Raw genomic sequence first — 9,997 nt, forward strand, 5'->3', positions numbered from 1 at the left:
CAGGTGTCATGTGGAGCCATTGACAGGTTTTGAGTAGAATGGTGGCTTGATCAGGCTTGTGATTTAATTCTGGCTACTGTGGAGGTTGGACTGGAGGTTGGAAGTCTAAGGCAGGAGGGCGAGGGAGGAGGCTCCCACGAGGTCCAAGCAAGAAAAGGGGTGGCTTGGACGGAGCTGGTCACCTGAGACGTGAGAGGTACTCAGTCCTGAGTCTGCTCTGAAGGTAGAGCTACTCTGATATGTCCTCAGTGGACGTGAGATGAGAGGGGGGGGGACTAAAGACCCCTCGAGGGGATGTGGCCTGAACAACTGGTGTTGACTGGAAGGCTGGGAGAGAAGCAGGTTTGGGGGGACCGATCAAAAGTCCCATTGGAGATGCTTATTTGGCACCAAACGAATTGATCTGAAGGAAAGCATTAAGCGCGTCGCTGTCTGAACAACACATAAACATGGCAAAACGCGTGAGAGGCACGCAGACAACTGGGATTTAGAAGATATCTGGATGGGCAAAGATCCCTTTTTGTTTCCCAGAGTCCTTGCGTGTGAAATGGGGCCATCTATTCAGGAGAGGCGGACTTTGCGAAGTGCCCTGCTTCGTTTTTCACTGACCTTTCCGAATGGCTTAGGCAAATGTTTGCTGTAATTAGCTTGGCTCTGCGCTCCAGCCCATCTTTGCTAATAGACGTATGTCATGCTCAGCTGATTCCTTTGTGCAGCATAAACATCCTTCCCGAGCTCATTACTGGAGTCTCGGAGGGGCCTTGTCATTCTCCAAGTCGGCATCACATCTGGTTTCTAGCAACCATGTTCATTTCTCCAGAGACCCATGTTTTCGTCCCCACCCCCCGCAAAGAAGCAGGCTCTCTTTGGGAAAATCACAGTTCCTTTTTCAGGCGTTCTTACTCTGTGCCAGACGTGCTCTCATCTGTCGCTGCTCCCATTTCACAGATGAAGTCGCTGAGGCTTAGCAGGGAGCACTCGCTCGCCCAAGGAGGTGGGGCTCGAACCCTGGCTCTCTGGGTCTGGAAACCCAGTTCATCAAAGCCACACTGCACGCCCTCACCATCCCTGAGGACCCACACAACTTTTAAGGCTGTGTACCGGGCACGGAGTTTCTGACACTTTGGAGCCAGATCAGTCTGTGCTGTCGGGGCTGTGTTCCGTAGGACGTTTAGCAGCATCTCTGGTCCCCACCCACTAGATGCTGGTGGTAGTAGCACCGTCCTCCCCCAGTCATGAAGATCAGAAAGGTCTCTAGACCTTGCCCAGTGTCCCCTGTGGGGCGAATCAGTCCTGACTGGCCTGAGACACATTCAGTGTACTCTGCACGCAGACAGGCTTTGCACTGACATCTTCGCTGCCTGCCATTTACCCCTTTCCCAGCATGCAACATTGTCTCCTGCAGCTACCGTACTAGAACTCCCTTTCAATAAAATATTCTCCAGCCCTCCTACCCTCCAGGGAAGGTAATGAGGCTTCAGACACTGGAGAGGGGCAGCTTTGCACTGCCTGGCCTGGGTGTCTCACCCGCGTCCGTGGACCCAGCAGTCATCCTGTCAGCAGCTGTCACCTGAGTGAGTGCCCACTCTGGGCTACAGCACCCAGAAAATGCCCCGCCCACCTCCTGGACCCAACATCCTGGGTGGGGAGATGACGGAAGGCAAGAAAACAAACAACCTACAGGGTGATTTCAGGGAGTACTGAGTGCTATGGAGGAGATAAATAGCCTGGTGAGTATTGAGGGGTGGGTGACTTCAGACAGGGGGATCAGAGACAGGTTCTCAGAGGAGGGGACATCTGATCTGAGACGTCACAGTGAGAAGGAGCCAGTCCATATGAGAAGGGAAGAGGCGCGTGTCCTGGGCAGAGGGAAGACAAGGTGCACAGGCCCTAAGGTGGCAGTGAGCTCACCACGTTTAAGGGACAGGAGACCTGCAGTGGCTGGAACAGAATGAGCAGAGGGCCAGGGCGTGGGAGACGTGGGCAGAGGTAGCAGGATGGGCAGATGAGTCACCGAAGGGGGATGGCAAGAGGGCTTTGGGTTCAGAAGGGTCCTTCTGGCCATTTGGGGGTGACTGGGTTATGGGAAGGCTAAGAGGAGGCAGGAAATCTAGGTGGAGGCTGTTTCTATTAAGGAAGGACATGAGAATGATCAAGATCCATTTCTCTTTTTATAATTCTTGCCTCCCTGACGGCCTTGCCTCTTTCATTTGGGTTTTCAAACACTGGGTCTGTGCCTTTCGAACAACCGACATCAGGAGGTCTTACAGGACTCTAACCCTTTTTTCCGCCTTTGAGTCTCCTAGCTCAGTAGTCCAAGTCCCAGGGTAGAATCTGATTGGCTGAGCTCAGCCACATACCTGCGCTGTGGCTGGGAGAAGGCACCTTGACCGACAGTCAGAACTTTTGTATTTGGGAGGAACCAGGGGTGCAGTGGCTGTGGCTTTTCAGGGCTTACCTTAAAGAAAAGGGATGTGTGTGTGTGTGTGTGTGTGTGTGTGTGTGTGTGTGTGTGTGTGTGTTCGTGCGTGTGTGAATAACTTGGTATATATTGCCTCCAAAATATGAAGGAAACTGCCAAATCAAAATGAATAAGTATTTAGTGAAATATTTATATCTGAATAGAAATAATGAAATGTAGCATGATTCAACCAGTCAGCTCTGGAATATTTCGACTCTTAGTTATTTATCAATTCTCTTTAATGCAGGATGTGGGTGGAGATGGTGTGGGATGAGTGTGTGCTAAGAGATGCCAGTGTCCTTAAAACAGCCTTGTTGACAGTTCCACCCAGATGGCCCATGGGGGAGAGAGTTCCTTTATGGCAGTGGGTGCTGTCAGTCCCATTAGCTGCCACTCGCTAGGCACCTAGGGTGTGCCAGGTACCGTTTCACATCCCTTGCACGTGTCCGTTCCTCCACTCAGCATGACAGTAGACAGTGACTTACTGTCATCGTTGCCCATGGAGGCACAGAGGGGTGAAGTCACTTGCCTGGGGCCCCGCAGTTAGGAGGTGGCAGACCAGGTTCAAAACCAGACCGTCTGGCTGCAGACGCACTCTTGGCTGCTCTCCTTTGTCCCCTCCTGTGTTATCCAGAGAAAGGGGAATGGCTGCCAGGAGGTGCCGACGACACTGTCCCCCGCGCCGACCCAGCCCTCTCCATCCAGCACGCGAGGCGGCACTAGGATTCCTGTTAATTTCCAGTTGCCAAATCCGTCCGTCTCCCCCGAATCCACAGTGATGCCTCTGCCTGCCCTTCTGTGCCAGGTTTACTGCCAGCTAATCCCAGTCCCGGTCACAGCAAGACACAGCTTTTACAGACCACAAATGCGATTATTACGAGGCAATTTCAGTTAGATTCAGGGCTGGGAGAGATAACAGAAGGGCCTGGCTCTCCCATCAGACTCTGAATGGTTCCCCAGCAGCACTTAACTCAGACAAATGGAGAGAGCAGCAGCCAGGAAGGGAAGCGGGCTCGGAGCTTTCCAGCAAAGAGTCGCCTGCATGGGCCTGCAGGGCCAGGAGAGAGCGTTAGGAAAGGGTTTAGGGGTTTAGAATCCCCTCAAAGGTGGGGGAATGGGGGCTTCTGACATCTGTCTCTGCAGTAACTCCGTGAAACAAGATATAAGAGAGCAAGAGGGTAGCTAGGAAGAGGACCCATCGGTGACAATGAGGCTGTAACACTTAGCGGACACTTGTTATGGGCTAGTGTTATAATATTAGTTTTTATAACAACCCCGTGAGATAAATACTGTTGTCATCCCCCATTTTATAAATGGAGAAACTGAGGTGTCGAGAGAGATGAAACGACTTGCCCAGGGACACACGACTTACAACGTGGCGAATACCTCCAGGTGTCCATTTAATGCGAAGCGGTTTTGCCAGCTGTCACTTCCTGTGAGACGGCATGGTCCTTTTCATCACAACCGCTTTTCCTCATCTATGTCGACGATTAAGTTTGCCTTCAACTAGGCTCTTCTGGCCGCTTATGTAGAGTTTCCCACGGAGTGTCAACACCCCCACGGTCAGCGCCATTTCTAGAACTGTATTACCTTCGACTCGGGCTTCAGTTTCGGCCTCCTGACTTTTCGTTTCTTTTCTGCACTTTGATCCCTGTCGGCCAGTTCTCTCCTTTGATCGTCCACTTTTGTAACATGCCGTGTAGATGTATCACTGGGAGAAGAGGAGGCAGCAGCGCTACAGGCATTGCTGTCTGTGGGAATTGAATGACGGATGCGTGCTTCCTACCAGTTCCTCATCATTCTGGGTAATTTCACGTGAATATGTGCACATCCGGCCAAAATAAAATCAGGGTCTCAATGGATAGTTCACTCCGTTTCTGGGCAGATAGTCCAAAAAAGATGTTTACCTCTACAAGCAGCATGGCTGGTCAAGTAAAATGAACATCCTTCCAACCGTAAAGGGTTAGGAAGCGTCACGGAGCATTTGCCAGGCTACGGTAATGAAGCTCAGGGACTTTGCAGGGGCTCTGTTTGACAGAGTTATGCTAGAAATGGCAGTTTACTTTAGAAACCAAAATGCAGATATAAAGATTTCAGAAAAAAAAAATTTGTCATCAAGTAAATGTGAGTAGCATCCTTTGGCCTATCCAACAGAGTCAGGATCTGAAGCCAGCTCTTTCAGAAATGAATGACAAAGACACTGCGATGCCTGACCCCCTCGTTCATATGTGTGTGTCATGAGCATTCCTGGCCATGTCTAGCTAGGTGCTCAGCATGTGGCAGGTGTATTAGCCTGGGGTCGTGCCCTGGCCTTGGAAATGGACTCTGTGGGCCTTTGGTTCCATGGGGCTTCCTTTTGTCTATACCCTCCATGCAGGTAATAGAAATCTAAGTTTTAAAACACTTTTGTGAAATACAAGTGAAATGAGAATTTGAAGGAGGATGCTTTGTTTTCTGTTGTCTCAAATATATGGCATTTAAAAACAGTAAATATTTGTAATGGTTTTCTCTCAAAAAAATAATAACAGATACACAGTGACCAGTCACCAACTGACTTTGCAAGAAGTGACCACTTCTTGGCCACTGATCTGTTATTTACACAGCAATTTGTAGACTAAAGAACTACTAGCGAAGTCTGTACTTTATGTAATTCCAGTGAATATACTGTGGTGGCTAAATTTGAACTGTGCTATGAGACACTGGCATTATTTAACTAAACTGTGAAATCGACATTCGTGCATGTCAAGACCATGCAAAGCGAGGACTGCCTAGATTGGCTGCCGCTCTTGTCACCGTCCTCTTTGTTGTGTCATTCCTTAGCACTGTGGAGCTCTTCACTGCCCTGGTCCAATTCACAGTTTACTTCCTCTCTTTTTCCTCTCTCTCTCTTGTCCGCTCGCATGCTCTGTCTTTTTCTGTCTCTCTCCACCTCTCACCTCTGCTGTTTTTTTTCCATGTTGCTTCATGCTCAGATAAACATTCCCCTGTTGGTGGCAAGATGACTGCCAGCAGCTTCAAGCGCTATGGAAGAAGAACTTCCCTTTGCCAGTCTCTCTTTAAAAGATCCCAGGGCTCACTATCATTGGCTCATCTTGAGTCATATGCCTATCCCTGAACCAATGGCAGTAGCCAGGAGAATGCGGTGCACTGATTGGTCAGGCTGAGATGATGCGTGCAGTCCTGGAGTCAGGAATTAATACCAGCCCATGCGTACTTAAGGAAGTGGTGGTACCCAGAGGAACACGGTCAGGATCAGGTGGGCAAAACAAAAGTACCCAGTGCCAGGTGTAAATTTCCACCTGCCACACAGGAAGCTGTAAGTGCTTTGTCCCTTCAGTTGATGCCAACCCTGCTTCCCAGAGGCATCTATCAGCCAACACATTGTCAATGGCCTTTCCTAGCCTGGCATTTAATGTCTCTTAATCTGCCTGCCAACTTGTCCCACCCCCACACCAGCCTCCAGTTTGTTCTTCCTTTTGTACTGTCCTAGCTGGGAAAGCTCAGTGACTTCAGCCATGACGTGGGCTCCATCTCCCAGCCGGGAGCCCCAGGGCCCATGCTAATTTACTTGTCCCACCTCAACTGGGGCCTGACTGACCATTTTAAAAACTGCCTTGGGGGAAATCTAATCAAGTGAGAGCGAAATCTAATTTGGCACTAAAAGCCTTTGACTAAAGCCCTGTTTTCTAGGGCCTTGTGGAGCCTGAATAATAAACTCTTTCTGGAGTTGTAAAGGATTGGGGGTTGGAGAGAGGAGAGAGATGTGGAAGAGCAGATTCTAGCAGAGGAAACGGCTCCGGACACTTTGACACCCTTGGCGTTGGACAATAATGGGCAGGGGTGGGCTTCCAAAGGCACCCCACTTCCCACCCCCAAGAAGTAGTCGTCTCACCAACTAGACCAAAAATTAAAGCTTATTAGCATTCCATGCTGCGTATCTATCAGAAAGACCGTGGCCCAAATCTTCAGGAACAAACCAGTAGGATCACAAGCCTGGGACGTGGGAGAGCTAAGGAAGAACTCAGTTCCCCCTGTGGGGAAGTCAGTGAGTCTTTTTCCTCAGGCTTTTGTTACTTGTGATCCTGGGTTCCTTAAACATGTGTCAAAAGCTGTGGACTTGCTTCTAGAAAAATGCGTGCAAAATGCAAAGTCAGGTGTGTAATATTTCAGGAGACATGCAGAACCTCCTTAAGTGTCCCCGTCATGCTTCTTGTCACTTCCTCATTGAAGCCTCCAAGACCCTGCATGATCTGATCCCTCTACCCTATAATGTCATCTCCTCCCTTCCTCACTGGCCTCCTTGGGTTCCTACAATGTCCTCAAACTTGTTCCTGCCTCAGGACATTTGCACTTGCTAGTCCCTTTGCCTGGAGTAGTCTTCTTTATAAATATATATTCCCTCTGACTCACCCTCATCATTCCTCAGAGAGGCCTCCCTTGACCACTCAGCCCAATTGTGCCTTCAGTCCATCTCTGGCCACTTCGTCACATCATCATCCTTTATTTTCTTCATCACCATTATCGACAACAACACCATCTTAACTTGTCACAGTGTCCTGCTAGAAAGCCAGTCGCATGAAGGCAGAGATCCTGTTGGTCTCATTCACTGCTGTGGTTCCAGTGCTTAAGGCAGCTCCTGGCATACCACAGGTGCTTAATAAGTAGTTGTTGAGTGGATATATGAATCTGTACCTGCCCAAGGCAGCGTTGTCCCGACTTCGGCAATTTCATACGCCACCATCATGATTTTTACTATGCCCGGCACACTGATTCTATTATTCATTTAGTATTGTTCTCTCAATTGTTTTACTCTTTTTACTTCATTTGTTTCAAAAGGAAACTTTTACATCACCACCAGTATTATTTGCCATGAATGGAAAGTTTCGGGGCTCTGTGAGGGGGCTTATTAAATTTCACCTTCTGCCTTGTTGAAGTTCTGAACCAACCGAGAAATGAAACTAAGCCTTCAGGAGACAGAAGCCAAAATAGCACTTTGATAAATCTGATAAAGGCTAGGCTCGAGGGCATGGCTTCCTCCTGAAGGCATTTGGGCTTGAACTCCAGAGTTAAACAGATTTCCCGCTGAGCCAGGCTCACACCTCTCTCCTCTGCGCCCCACAGGAGCAAACCCCCTTAAATCTAGCATTTCCTCGGAGCAGCTCATTCCCCAAAGGAAAGGCAAAGGAACGATTGGGTTAGGCATGCCCAATTTGTCCCTCCAAATCCTCCAAATCCACCAGTCGTATATGCTAGGGTTCAGCAAACTGCAGCCCACAGGCCAAATCCGGCCCCCCATCTCTTTTTATAAATAAAGTTTTATTGGCACGGAGCCACGCCCATTTGTTTATTGTCTGTGATTGTTTTCTCCAACAGCAGGATTGAATAGTTGCAACAGATTATCTGGCCCATTAAGCCTAAAATATTTACTCTCTGGGCCTTTAAGGAAAGGTTTGCTGACCCCCCTGCTGTATGTCATTCTTCCCCCAAGGAGGAGGAACAGGAGAGATGAGAGAGGCCCACAGCAGAGCAGAGCTCCCTGCCTACGCCTACGTTCGAAAGGAGCTTCAGAAGTGAGGTCTAGTAGGTCTTGGTTCTGGACGGTACTGACCTCTAGGGACCTTTTCAGCCCTCACAATGCAGTTGTTTTACTGAGGAAGGGGCGGTGCGGGGGCCAAGTGGAGTTATTTAGGTTTCTCAACTCCAGACCATTGACGTTTTGTGCTGGGAAATTCTCTGCTGTGGGAGCCAAGCTGGGCACTGTCAATATTTAGCAGCATCCCTAGCCTCTACCCACCAGATGCCAGTAGCATGCCAGGTTGTGACAAACTAGAAATGTCTGCAGACATTGCCAAGTGTTTCCTGTGGGACAGCATCACCCTGGCTGAGAACCTGTGTGTTAAGGGAATGGACACAGCAGAATGGCTGGAACATGCCGTGTTCTAGAGAAAGAAACCCAAGCCTTCAGCTCATCTCATACTTCCATGCTGCCTCTTACCCCAGCTGGCATCTCAATCCTTTGTGCCCTGACACCCAGCCGGGGACATGCAGTCACTGCTTCATTGGGCATCCACCGCCTAAATGCATTTTAGTCTCTAAATATTGGGTGGGACTCAGAGCCAGGGCAGCCAGTTTCTCTTCCCCTCCTCCCCAGAATGCCAGGGTTCTTTCTGTTTATTTTTTGGCTCTGCCCTCCCACATTAGGGGAGACTCCACCCCGGGCCTTTTCCTGAGGCTGCCGGGGTCAGTTTCCTTCCTGTTTTCACCTCCTCATGGAGATCAAATCCTTCCTGGGCGTTTCATCAGCTCCTTCCTTAGGAGCACTCACTGCAGGGCAGAGTTTAATGAGAGCGCTTCCCTTTGCAAACACCGTGGGGATTCAGGATCTGGCTGCTTGAGTTCTCAGGGAGCGGGTCTTCCCACTCCTGGACAGTACCAGCCACCTGCCAGGTCTCCAGGAAAACTCTGTGAAGGGCTCCAGCTCCATCACAGCCTCTTCTGCTCCAGGCCTCAACTCTCTGTGCTTTCCTGAAGGTTCCAGGTCGGAGGGCCATCTTACTTCTGCTGCCCCTAGCCCCCTCCTCCTTCCTCTGTGGACATTCGCCTCCCCATCTGTCTCTTCTCCAACCAGGCTCTGAACTGACACCTGTCAAACACTCACTATTTGTCAGGCATGGTGCTAAGCACTCTGCTTACAAGATCGCGGTAGATCGATCCCTTCAACAACCTCAAACTCTTGAATTCTCACACTCTCAGCAATGGAGTATCTCAGAGCCTCAGTGTCTTCATCTGAAAGAGAAGGCTGCCAGAGAGCCTCCGTCTCTGGAAAACTCTCATAGACTTTTTCATTTATTAAAAATGGCTTTATAGGTTACAGTTACTAAAAATCGTAGTCACTCATCGGGAAGGAAGAAGAACAAAAAAGTATCACAAAGATCTTGTCTGTTGCCTCACGACCTACAGAAACTTTTTTGGTATATTTCTGTCCAGATAAAGTAGGACAATTTTTCTGAGTAAGTTTCAATGGTGGTGCATGCGCACATGCAGAGAAGTATGCTACATGGCCAGCTCAGCGGAGTTTCAGCAACTGAACCACCTGTGTTCCAGCTAGAAATAGGACAATGCCATCACCCAAGAAGCTCCCCCACCCCGGGACCCCTTCCACCCACTCTCCTCCCTGTGTCAGAGGAGGACCACTGCTTGCTTTTCCAAGATAGATTAGTTTTGCCTATTTTTGAACCTCATATAAATGGGATTATACAGTGTGCTTTCTTCCATATGTGGTTTATTTCTCTTAACATTAGACTGTAGCGATGCGGCTGTTTTATTGAATGTGACGCCAGTACTTTCATCCTCATTTCTCTGTCATATTCCATCCTATAAACATGCAGCAGTGGGTTTATCCTTCCTGTTGTTGATGGACATCTGATTTGTTTCTAGTTATTTGCTATCATGATTACTGTTGTTGTGAGCATGTCCTGCACATGACTTTTGGTGAACATATAAATGCAGTTCTGTCGAGTAAATACCCAGGATTCG

Source organism: Pteropus vampyrus, unplaced genomic scaffold (assembly GCF_000151845.1).
Source record: "Pteropus vampyrus isolate Shadow unplaced genomic scaffold, Pvam_2.0 Scaffold147, whole genome shotgun sequence".
Lineage (NCBI taxonomy): Eukaryota > Metazoa > Chordata > Mammalia > Chiroptera > Pteropodidae > Pteropus > Pteropus vampyrus.